This window comes from Cavia porcellus, unplaced genomic scaffold, assembly GCF_034190915.1.
Source record: "Cavia porcellus strain 051 isolate PalLab524CR breed Dunkin Hartley unplaced genomic scaffold, mCavPor4.1 scaffold_3, whole genome shotgun sequence".
NCBI classification, from domain to species: Eukaryota; Metazoa; Chordata; class Mammalia; order Rodentia; family Caviidae; genus Cavia; species Cavia porcellus.
Window position 1 is genome coordinate 8,740,152 of NW_026947486.1, and position 13,410 is coordinate 8,753,561.

Here is a 13,410-nt window from a genome sequence, read left to right on the forward strand (position 1 = left end):
CTCCTAATTTATGATCAGTTGTGTTCTATAACTTTAGACTTGGTCCTATAATCTAAAGTAAAAAATCAGTAGTTATCCCAGATTTTAACTTCTAAATTGTACTTAATTGTATTGTTGTTGTCAATTTTGCTATTGTAACTAGGATTTCATATCTGTTGTACAACGCTAGTCTCCATTCTGCAACAATAGTGGGAAACTCTCTGGTAATAATCTCAACACAACCCTACACTAAAGGACCAGGGACAGTAATGAGCAGGAGGACCCTGTATTTTTTCTTTAAATAAAAAACCAAATTCCTGGAGGCAAGTTTTACCCTGATACCAAAACTACAAAAAGACCCCGCCCCCCCAAAAAAAAGAACTGCAAGTATATATTCCTAGTGAAGATAGATGCAAAAACTTCAATAAAATACTAGCAAACAAAATGCAGCAAATAATCAAGAAAGATTATACACCATGACCAAGTGGGATTTATCCCAGGAATGTGGGGATGGGTCAACATACACAAATCAATAAATGGAATACACCATGTCATCAAGAGACAAAGACTAAAATCATATGATCATCTCAACAGATGTAGAAAAAGAAACTTTAGATAAAATTCAACTCTAATTCATGATTTAAAAAATCCTACATAAAATCGGAGTAGATGTTCTTTATTTCTATCTGATAAAGGCCATCTATGAGAAACCAAAAGCAAACATATTAAATGGACAAAAACTGAAATCTGTGAATCTCATATCCGAAACAAGACAAGGATATCCACTCTTACCACTCTTATGCAATATAGTTCTGGAAAAATTAGACAGAGCAATTAGACAGGAGAGAGAAATCATACAGATAAAGAGAGGAAAGGAAGAAGGTAAATTCTCATTATTTGCATATGACATGACTACACAGAAGACTCCAAAAGCTCCACCAAACACTTCTAGAATTAATGACCAAATTAAGTAGTGTAGCTGGATATGAATTCAGCACTCTAAAATCAATAGCATTCATCTAAAAAAAAACCAAACCCACTGAGAGATAAACTAGGGAAACCATATCTTTCAGAAAACCCTTGAAAAATATGAAATACTTGGGAATTAATCTAGCAAAGAGAGTAAAATAACTGAATATTAAAAATTATAGTACTCTCAAAAAAGAGAATAGAAGAGAACTAAATGTATCACTTGTTTATGGATAAGACGAACCAACATTGTGAAAATGGAAATACTCTCAAAACTGCCACAAAGATTTAATTAAACCTACATTAAATTCAATTAGTATACAACACACAAGTCTAGAGAAAATATTCTTACCATTAATTTGGACACAGAAGAGACCCAGAATAACAAAGGCAATCTTCGGTAATAATAGCAAGACAGGAGGCAATACAATTCATTATGTAAGAGTATAATACAAATCTATGACAAAATTGGCATGGTACTACCAAAAAAATAAATACATAAAACAGACCTGAAGATCAATGGAACAGATTATAAGATGCAGACAGAGTTACAAACATACTCAGTCACCTTATCTTTGACCTATAATCAAGCATGTTCATTGAACAAAAGATAGCCTCTTTAATAAATGGTGCTGGAAAAGCTGACTTTCCACATATTGAAGACTAAACATCAGCATGAACTAACCTAGTCAAAATAGATCAAAGACCTAGATATTAAAACAAAAATTCTAATTCTACTGTAAGAAAAAGTCGGTAGAAATATCAAAGACATGTAGATGGGCAGAGAGTTCGTGAACAATAATCAAACTGCACAGGAAGTACTTGAAAGAACTAGGCTTGCTTGTTATTAAAATGCTTTTACTCATCAAAAAAATCACCAACAGAGTGAAAAGAAATCCTACAGATTGGGAAAGTGTATTATCCAATTGTCCCTCAAAGAAAGGACTTCTATCTAGAACATGTAAAGAACTTTAAAAAGCCAGGCCCCCAAATTCAAAGACACAATAAAAAATGGCCATCTGAGATGAATACATACTTCTCAGATGAAGAAAAACAAGTGGCAAATAAATATGTGAAAGAATTTTCAACAAAACGGTCATTTGAGAAATATTTACACATAACTGATATTATATATTACCCCGGAAAGAATGGCTATCATTAAGAAATTAACAAATAACAAATGCTGTGGGAAAAAAGGTATTCTCCACTTTTGGTGAGAGTGTAGACTGGTGCAACCACTGTGGAAATCTGTATGGAGATTACCCAGAAAACTAAGATTAGAAGTTTCATTTGATCCAGCTATCCCCTTTTGGGTATTTTCCCAAAAGAATTAAAAATATCACACCATATTGATATATTTGCACTTATGTTTATGGCAGCACAGTTTGCAATAGTAAAACCTTGGAATATCACAAATGCCCATAAATTGAGGAATGGATGAAATTGATGTGATCTTTTATATAATGACATAATTTGACAGTTTTATATTGGATGCAAATTGAGAGCATACTCAAAGGTGAAATGAATCAGACTCATGTGTGTAAGCATCGTATTGTTTCCCTGGTGTAAGAAACTGAAAGAGGAAATCAGTTCCAAAATACGCAAAACATATCGTGAAATGTGAAGAAATTTTTCAAAAGGAAAGAGATACTAGGGTAAGGGAAAGGAAAATGAAAGGACATATTATGGGGAAAAACAAAAGATAGTTATATTAGTATTTTCTCTTAGTTCATTGAAAAGAAAGCTATATGCTAATGTCATTTGGAGATTTTCCTATGACCATATTTGTACCCAGAATAACTACTTCTAAAATGCTAATATTTATTGCATTAACTACTGTCATTCTATTATTTTATGAAACTTTGTTGCATTTTTCCTCATAATATAATAAACAAAACATAAATATTAAACATTTAGGTAATACTCAAAATAAACAGAATCTGTAAAATTCTACAATGCTTTCAAAACATTGCAGAGTCAGGAAGAGTCTGAGTGTTTAAATTAGTATCAGCTAAACATCTGTTTTATGAATGTTGAGGGGTTACATACACTGGGTATGTGAATGCGTCCTATAAAACAAAAACAGTTGTATCACATTTTCAAACTGTAAATCATGATACTGAATGAAGTATAAAATAGCATTATTCTGAAAGAATCTGTTTAATTTATGAGAAGTGACAGATGTATAATCAGTGTCCCGCTCTACAAGAGCACAACTATAGTTTCCTGTTAGCTGCGTGGAGCGTTACCTCCGAGAGGACGGCTATGCTCAGCGCCTACACACCCGTTTTCCTCGCTGGGGTTCTGGAATACCTGGCAGCCCGTGCCCTGCACCTGGCAGGCAGAGTGGCCCATCGCAGGCACAAGAAACACATTGCCCCAAAGAAACTGGCGAGGCACTAGAGAAGAATGAGCTACTTCGTCACCTTTTTGGAGACAGCATCAATGCTCTGCTGGATGAGATCATCCAAGCCAAGAAGAAGTAATAAGGCCTGGGTCTCCCTGTATGGAGGCACCTTGTGAAGAGCCTCACCCTGCCCTCAAAACAGCCATAGATGAGTGAGACCTTTCTATTGACATCAGACTCGTTAATAAAGTGGTTAAACTGATGCCAGTGGTTCTCTTGGTTTCTTTCACTTTAAGTTAAAGGTGTAGATGGGCATCCAGCAGGAGCTTCCCACTCAAGGTGGGAGGGGTGGAAGCTGTTGTCAGCATGGGGCCTTGAAATCCATGATGTCAGGGGAGAAATTTCTATGGGGACAATGTGGGCAGTGACCTCTGGGCTGGAGCTGGCCATGGTAGAGAGCAGGGCAGACGTTCGGAGGGCCTCTGAGAAAGGAAGACCTTTGGTCGCCAGAAAGTAGTCTGGGGGTGCTCCAGGAATGCTGGGCTTCCAAACTGATACTGGCAACTTGTCACCATGTGAAGAACATCACTCAGGTGGGGAAGTTGTTGTTCTTCATGCCGGAGGACATCTGAGATCACAAGGCATCAGCAATGTGTGTGTCAGATGAGAGGATACCGTACTGTGGGCATCAACTAATCAGACATGAGTTCTTACAAGAAGAGTTAGCAGGAAAAAAAAAGAAAATAAAAAGGAATGGACATTTATTTCATTTAAAAAAAACTTATTTAAAGAAAACAAAACAAAATAAAACAGTAAAAGGGTACAAGTAATAAAGAATTTCAAAAAATAAACAGTAAGAAATCACTAGTTAATAGATTACATATTGTCATCTTAGAAATAGTTGTTCAAGTTACAAAATTAAAGCATACAAAGTGGACATTCAAACAGTGAGACTGCAAACAGTTGTGTTCAATGATCCAACAAAAACAATAATATGGTCATCTGTCTTACAAACCTAAACACATTTGCAGTTGTGTCCTTTGGAGCACTATCTTTTCCTCTCTTTTTTACAATAACATTTACAAATTTTGGGTTTTATTACTCCCACAGTTCTTATTACTTTCTTTTTGGAAGACAATAAAACCAAATGTGACAAAACCAAGCAGTCAATCAAAACAAAGGTAGGCATAGTACATGATGTAAAAACAGAATACAAGGTAATCAATAATGGTTACCATAATGCCTCTTGCTACCTTAAAAAGAATTGCCTATATCGTCAGGTATAATAAAATTAAACAAAACAGTACAGAACAAAACCAACAAAACCTAAACATTGGAGACATTACTGAATCAAAAGAAGATAATAGCCAAACCAAATGGGCATCATAGTGAATCTTATTACCTTTAAAGTAGTTGCCTATACCCTTGACTTGATACTATGAAACAGAACAGAATAGAGTAAAATCAGTCAAAACAAGATGGTAAGAGCAAAACAGGGCTTCAAATCAAGTTAATAGGAAATCAAAAAAGTTACTATAATATATCCTGTTAACTTTTAAGAACATTTTCCCTAAATTAAAAAAAATAATAAAAAATAAATAAATTTAAAAAGGGGGAGATTTAGATAAAGAAGACATAACAACATAACAATACAGGTCAGAACAGAACAATTTAAGCAACATAGATTTTCACCACCAGATAATCTAACATAATAGTAGTTACCATAGTGTCTCTTTCCTTGAAATATTTGAGTATAACTTCATATACTATAGCATCAAACATATCAAAACAGTGTGAAACCATTCAAGAGGATGAAAGTATTACAGGGTAATTAGAACCAGGTACCAGAAAACGAACAATGGTTTCTATATTATCTCTTTCCTATGAAAGATTTTGTTTATATTATTACATATAATAAAATCCAATAAGATGAAACATGATAAAAGCAATAGAGACAAAAGAACAACAGTTTGATGGGACTTCAAAGCAAGGTGATATCAAATCAGCACTAGCTATTATGATATCTTGTTTTCTTCAAAATAGCTGTACATATCATCACAGGCAATAATATCAAACAGTCCAGAAAAACCAATTCCAAATAATGAGTGAAAACTTTATAAGGCTCCAAAGCCATATAATGGGGAATCATGGTCACCACATATTTTTATGTATTTGTATCATTTCTTAAACTAGGGAAACTATTCGGTATTTATACATGTGAGTTTGATTTATTTCACTTATGAGTATGGTCTCAAGCTGCACCCATTTATTTATAAATATCTCAATGTGATCCTTCTTTATAGCTGAGTAGTACTCCATTGTATAAAAATACCACAACTGTTTTATCCATTCCTCAGTTGATGGACACTTAGATTGTTTCCAAGATCTGCCACTACAAATTGTGCTGCTATAAACATAGGTGCACATAAATCACTGTGGTATGATGTTTTCAGTTCTTCTGGGAATATTCCTAGAAGTGGAATAGCTGGAGCAAATGAGACTTCCAATCTGAGCTTTTTGAGAAATCTCCAGACTGACCTCCACAATAGTTGCACCAGTCTACACTCCCACCAACAGTGCAAAAGAGTTCCTTTTTCCCCACCACTCCAGCATTTGTTGTTGGTAGTTTTCTTGATCCTGGCCATTCTTTCAGGAGTGAGATGGAATCTCAGTGTAGTTTTAATTTGCATTTCTCTGATGACCAATGATGCTGAACATTTTTTCATGTATTTATTTGCCCTTTGTATTTCTTCATCTGAGAAGTGTGTATTCATCTCAGATGCCCATTTTCGGATTGGATCTTTGAATTTTGGGGGTCTGATTTTTTTTAATTCTTTATATGTTTTAGACAGAAGTCCTTTGTCTGAGGAAGAGTTCACGAAGATTTTTTTCCCAGTCTGTGGGTTTTCTTTTCACTATGCTGGAGATTTCTTTTGACATGCAGAAACTTTTTAATAAGAGGAGGTCCCAGTTATTGATTCTGGGAAGTATTTCCCGTGTGGTTTGATTCCTGTTCATGAATTCTCTACCTACCCCTATGTCTTAAAGTTTTTTACCCAATTTGTCTTCCAATAGATTTAGTGTTTCTATTTTAATATTCAGATCTTTGATCCATTTAGATTTTAATTTAGTACATGGTGATAAGCATGGGTCTAGTTTTAGTTTTCAGCATATGGAGAGCCAGTTTTTTCAACACCATTTATTATAGAGACTGTCATTCTTCCAGTGAACATGTTTGGCCCCTTTATCAAAGATAAGGTGGTTGAGTGTGTTTGTAGTTGTGGTTATATCTTCTAATCTATTCCATCAATCTTCAGCTCTGTTTTGATTCCAGTACTGTGTTGATTTTACTACAATTGCTTTGTAGTATAAGTTCAAGTCAGGGATTGTGATGCCTCCTGCCTTGCCTTTGCTGCTTAAAACTGTCTTTGTTATTCTAGGTCTCTACTCGTGTCAGATGAATTTTAGGAGTGATTTCTTGAGATCTAGGAGACGTGTTGATGGAATTTTTATTAGGATTGCATTGAATCTGCATAACAGTTTTGGGAGAATGGCCATTTTCACAATATTTATTCTTCCTATCCATAAGCAAGGGATGCCTTTCCATTTTCTGAGATTGTCTTCAATTTCTTTTTTCAGTGTATTGTAATTTTCCCTGTATAGGTCTTTCACTTCTTTCATGAGAGTAATTCCTAAATATTTCATTTTTTTTTGGTTGCTAGTGTGAAGGTTATGGCTTCCCTTATTTCTCTGTCAGTGATTTTGTTGTTAGTATATTGGAATGCTATTGGTTTTTGAGTATTGATTTTGTATCCAGCTACATTTCTGAATTGATTTATTGTATCTAAGAGTCTTTCAATGGAGTTTAGGGGGTCTTCTATGTAGAGTATCATGTCATCTGCAAAAGGATAATTTAACCTCTTCTTTTCCTATCTTTACCGCTTTTATTTCTCTCTCTTGTCTAATTGCTCTGGCTAGTATTTCCAGTACTATATTAAATAGGAGCAGTGATAAAGGACATCCTTTTTTGTGCCTCATTTTAAAGTAAAGGCCTTCAATTTTTGGCCATTTAGTGTGATACTTACTGGCTGTTGGTTTGTTGTAAATGGCTTTCATTTTATTGAGGTGAAAACCATCTATTCCAATTTTCTGAAAAGTTCTTATCATAAATGAATGTTGGACCTTATTAAAAGCTTTTTCTGCATCTATAGAAAATGATCATGTGATTCTTACTTTTGGCTTCATTGATACGGTGGATTACATTTATTGATTTACGTATGTTGAACCATCCCTGGATGCCTGGGATGAATCCCACTTGGTCATGGTGTATAATCTTCTTGATGATTTGCTGAATCCTATTTGCCAATATTTTATTGAGGATTTTTGCATCTGTGTTCACTAGGGAGATTGGTCTGTAGTTCTCTTTTTTACTTGGGTCTTTCTCAGGTTTTGGTACTAGAGTAATATTTGCTTCCAGGAATGACTTAGGAAAGATTGCTTCCCTTTCAATGTCATTGAATAGTTTGAGGAGTGTCGCCATTAGATCTTGTTTGTATTTTTTGTAGAATTCTGCTGTGAATCCATCTGGGTCTGGGCTCTTCTTTATAGGTAAGGAATTAATTACATTTTCAATTTCATTAATAAAAATTGGGATATTTAGCAGTTTTACATCTTCATGGTCTAGCTTTTGTACTTCGTATGCTTCTAGGAATCTATTTCTTCTGTGTTACCAAACCTTTGAGAGTAGAGGCTATAGAAATAGGGGTTGATGATCTTCTGTATTTCTATAGAGTCTGTAGAGTTTCACCTTTTGCATTTCTTTCATTTCATTTCTTATTGCATGAATTTGAGCTTTTTTTCCCCTTTTGTAATAAGGTTGGCCCGGGGCTTATCAATTTTATTTATTCTTTCAAAGAACCGACTTTTTGATTTGTTGATTCTTTGGATTGTTTTCTTAGTCTCTATCTCGTTGATTTCTGCTCTGATTTTTATAATTTCCTCTCTTCTTTTGGCTTTGGGCTTGACTTGCTCTTATTTTTCTAGATGTTTGAGGTGTAGCATTAGGTTATTTATTTGTATTATTTCTGTTTTCCTGGTGTGGGTACTCAGTGCAATAAATTTTCCTCTGAGGACGGCTCTCATTGCATCCCCCAGATTCCAGTAAGTTGTATTTGTATTTCCTTTTTCTTGTAGGTATTGTTTAATTTCTTCTTTAATTTCCCCTGTGACACACTGATTACTCAAGAGTGTTATTCAGTTTCATTATGTTTGTGGGATTTTTGAAGTATCTTTTATCATTAATTTCTAATTGCAAAGTGCTATGAACCGATAACATGCAAGGGATAATTTCAACTCTTTTGCATTTATTTAAATATGTCCTGTGAGCTAATATATGGTCTATTTTAGAAAGTGAACCATGTACTGCTGAGAAGAATGTGTCTTCTGATGTTGTTGGATGGAACACTCTGTATATGTCTATCAAGTCCATTTGTTCACAGGTGTGATTCAGTTCTGTTATTTCTTTGCTGATTTTCTGTCTGGTTGATCTATCCCTTGGTGTCAATGGTGTGTTAAGGTCTTCTGTTATAATTGTGTTACTACTGATTTGGTTTTTCATTTCTGTTAATACTTGTTTTATATAACTGGTGCTCTGGAATTTGGTGCATATATATTTAAGATAGTTATCTCTTCCTCTTGAAGTTTTCCCTTAACCCGTATGTAGTGACCTTCTTTATCTCTTCTGATCATTATTGGTTTAAAGTTCACATTATCTGCAAACATAATGGCTACTTCCACTTTTGGAGGGGTTCCTGTTGCGTGAAGTATTGTTTTCTATTTTTTGACTCTCAGTCTGTAAGTATCCTTTTGGATTACATGGTTTTCTTGTAGACAGCATATGGTTGGATTTTGTTTTTTGATCCATTTTGTCAGTCTGTTTCTTTTAACTGGTACATTGAGACCATTCACATTAATGGTTATAATTGTTATATGTTTTTTATTGTTGACATGTTATCTTTCTGCTGTTACATCTATATCTTTCTGTTCTGTTTAATGTCTGCTTTGCATAGTGGTTTTTTCCTAAGTGTATCTAAGCTATCTTTCAGTATTCTTTGCAGGGTTGGGTTGGTGATCATGAAGTTCTTCAGCTGTTCTTTGTCATGGATGTATCTTATTTCTCCATCGATTTTGAAGGACAGTTTTGTAGGGCACCTCAGTCTAGGTTGGAAATCATTTTCCTTTAGGATCTGGAATACTTCACTCAGTGCTCTTCTTGACTTTATTGTTTTTGCTGAGAAGTCTGCTGTGATTCTGATAGGTTTTCTTTTATAAGTGATCTTTCTTTTCTCTCTGACAGCTTTAAGATTCTATTCTTATGTTGGATTTCTGGTATGGTGATTATTGTATATCTGGGTGTAGTTTAATTTTGATTATGACTATTTGGAGTTCTATATGCTTCAGTGATCCTGATGTTGCTTTCCACTCTCATGTTTGGAAATTTTCAGCTATTGCTTCTCTAAATATCCTCTTGATATCCTTTATATTGTCCCCTTTTTCATTAACCCCTATCAATCTTATGTTGTTTTTCTTTACATTATTTTGCAGTTGTTGAATTGTTATTTCCTGATTCCTTGTTATTTTTAAAAGACCTTTCTTGTTCACTAGCTGCAATCTTGTGTTCGAGGTCTGAAATTCTATCTTCACTTTCATTGAGGCGGTTTTTACAGCTTTCAATGGAATTTTGATTTCCTGTATATCTCTGTGCATCTGCTTTATGTATTCTGTTTGTTTCTTATATTGATCATCCAGGGATTCTATCTTTTGGTTTAGCTCCTCCAATTTTCTAACTGTGTCTTCTTTAGATATGTTCAGCATTTCCTTCATTTTTTTATCATTTCTTTTTTTTTTTTTTTGGCCTGGGAGATTATTTCTAGTTTGAATTCCTTTAAAGCTTCCCAGAGTTGCTTCTTTGTTTCAGTTGCTATTATGTCCGATATTTGAGGTGTATGGCATGTATTTTCTTCCATGTACATTGTTCCTAAGGTTTCTTTGGATGGGCTGGAGGTTTAAGACTGTAATTTGGTCTTTCGTTTTGTCATTTTCCTATATTTCTGTGTTTCCAGTGTTTCAAGTGTTATTCCAAGGCTTCCCCAGGGCCTGTTGGAAATCCTCTTTTGTGCCCTCAGCTCCTGGGACTCTGGCCACCCAGCTCCCCAGATTGAGAGAGGGTCACTGGGGGTGGGGCAGGCCGGCCCAAGCCCAGTCCCTTGAACCTGTGGCGCCTGCTCACCGAGAATTTCAGAGTCCTCCAAGCACAGCTGGGAGTGAGGAGGCTCCCGCAGGCTGCCCAGGACCCACCACGCTGGTCCAGTGCACCAGGAAGCCACAAAGTTCCCTGTCTGGGAATGAGTGAGGGTCCCAAACTAGCTGGACTCGGAGGAAAATGTGCAGGGCACTTACACAGGCCGCCCAGCCTCTGGAACCCATGTTGCCCACTTGCTTGCTCAGAACTCCAGAATCCCCCAAGCACAGCTGGGAGCAGGGAGGCCACTGCTGGAATGGACATTTTAAACATTATGTTCATCGGTACTTGGGACATGGACATGGCTGAGTGGCCCAGTGTTTGCCAGATAAGAGCAATGTACTCAGTTCAATACCAGGTTTCACACACACACACACACACACACACACACACACACACAGGAAAAGAAAACAAAAAAAATCAAAAGCCAAGAAATGATATAATTGATTTTTCATTTATAAATTTGTACTTTCAAAAGTGTACTTTTCAAAAATTTGTACTATACAAAAGGTGCACTTAAGATACATCCATTTAGCTAAAAATGTCTCCAACCTGTACTTCCTTATGGCGCAAAAGTATTCCATTGTATAAAAACCCCACATCTTCTTTCTCCATTCATTAGTTTATGAGCATTGCACCTTGAAAACATACTCTTAAGTAAAATAAATTAGACACACATGTGTAAACACTGCATTTTTCTGTCTGGAGTAGGAAATCAAAATTGTAAATGAGGACTAAAATATATAAGAGATGATGTGAAATAGAAAATTTTTCTGGTGGAAGGGAAACTAGGAATGGGATCAGGGAAAAGAAGGAAGAAAAAAGAAAAAAAAATGTGAAAAGAAAGAAAAAATGACAACAAAGATTCATAAATAAGGAGGAGAAGAGTGGTTGAAGGTAGGACAGGAGAAAAGGGAAATCAAGTTGTATCATGTACAGATACAAATTCCTTATGATGAATGTGATCATTATGTATACCTAAAATGTGCCAATAATTTTTTGTCTTTTTGAAACTGAGTTTCACTCTGCAGTTCAGGCAGGCCTTGAACTCACTTTGTAGCCTGGGCTGTCCTCAAACTAACAACAATCCTCCTGTTTCAGCTTGGTCTCAGGTGATTTCTAGCTGTTGGCACATGACCTGAGAATTTCCCCACATGGTCCATAAATGAAAAAGAAAGCGTAAAGCAGAAGAGGAAGGCATAAGACCACACTCTACCTTCCTCTTTGTTCCTTTTACCTGGTGATTCACCTCTCTCTGTCTGTGTGGAAACAGAAGAACCTTGCTTAGCCTTTGGCTAACTCAGGACTATGGCAAGAAGGAAAGTAATAGTGCCAGTGTTGTGCTTAGTGTTTTCTGAAGATGTGCTTGTAGGAATGCAATGTATTAGTCACCATTTTCATCTCTGGGATTCAATGCTCAACATGTACAAATTAAAGGACAAACTTATACCTGGCTAAAGTCAAGGCAGAAACATCATAGCATAAAGCGGTAATGATGCAAAAATTCTTACATAATTGTGGCCAGGAAGTTGAGTAGGACAAATATATCAGCAAAGAATTAGGGAGTGAGGAGACCTAGCACCCAAAGTCATGCCTCCATGACCCGCTACGACACTCTCAGACATGTATGCTACCAATCTCCTGAGAAGATACCAAGATAAAGATGTTGTCACAATTAAGTTTAATTACCCTTGTTAACATGACACCCAAATACATCTCCCTAGACCACGGTTAATCTCCAAATAGACAGGATATTGTTAATAATTCTGTCTTACACATTATGACTACCCTGCACAGAAGTGAAAACATAATAATCGTGTCCTCAAAGTCATAATAGCTTCAGCATTTTTCAGAAGTCAAAATCTCTTTTAAGGTTAAACGCAAGGGCTTAGGCATGAACCTCTGCAAAAATAACCGAACAAGTTATATAACTCAAGCTATGAGGGAACACAATAAACATTCCCATTTCAAAAAGGAAGAGTCAAAGAACAAAAAAATGTTAGAGCAAAATGATCCCGAAACTCAACAAGGCAGACATTAAGTCCTGTAGCTCCACATCGAGCATGTGAGGCAGATGGTGGTAAGATATGAATTTCAAAGGATTTAGGCCATCCCGCTACTATGGCCTTGTTGGCTGCCGCCCACCCAACCTCTGTTGAGCTGTGTGCACTCACAGCCTGCAGGTTTCCTTGGCAAATGATCCACATTCCTGGCATGTCTGAGTTTCTCAGGTCTCCACAGCATCTTAACCTTCATTCCCACAGCTTCACTCACTGCCCTGTCAGTGGCTCCTTGCCTGAACTAACAGACCATGTTTAAAACACTGGTGGAAGCCTCTCTGACCACACAACTCTTACATTCTGTGAGTGGTAAAACCAGAATCACAATTGTGATGCCAAAGTCTGATGACAATATGGGGAGATCCAGACCCTTTTTAGTTCATGACTGCAGTAGCATCTGTGAACTGCATCCTGGGGAACTAACTTCCTAAGTGGCCCTTCTGAAACAGAGCCCTCAAGGAATCTTTTCTTGAATGAAAGGTTTACAATTTTGCACCTTTGAATCTGTTATAGATGGAATGTTACTGGTTTCTGAGATGCCCTCAAGGCATGTTTTTTGTTATTCGTACACAAGATATTTAATTTCTTTGTAATAGTACTAACATTTCCAGTAACCACACCACTTTGGTCCCAAATTTACCCCACAACCATACTTTGCTGGCATCAATTTAGCTAAACTTGTACATGTACAATACTGATGTTTGCTCTGTCTAGGGAAATTACTCCACTTACTTAAATGTGTAGATATATCAGAT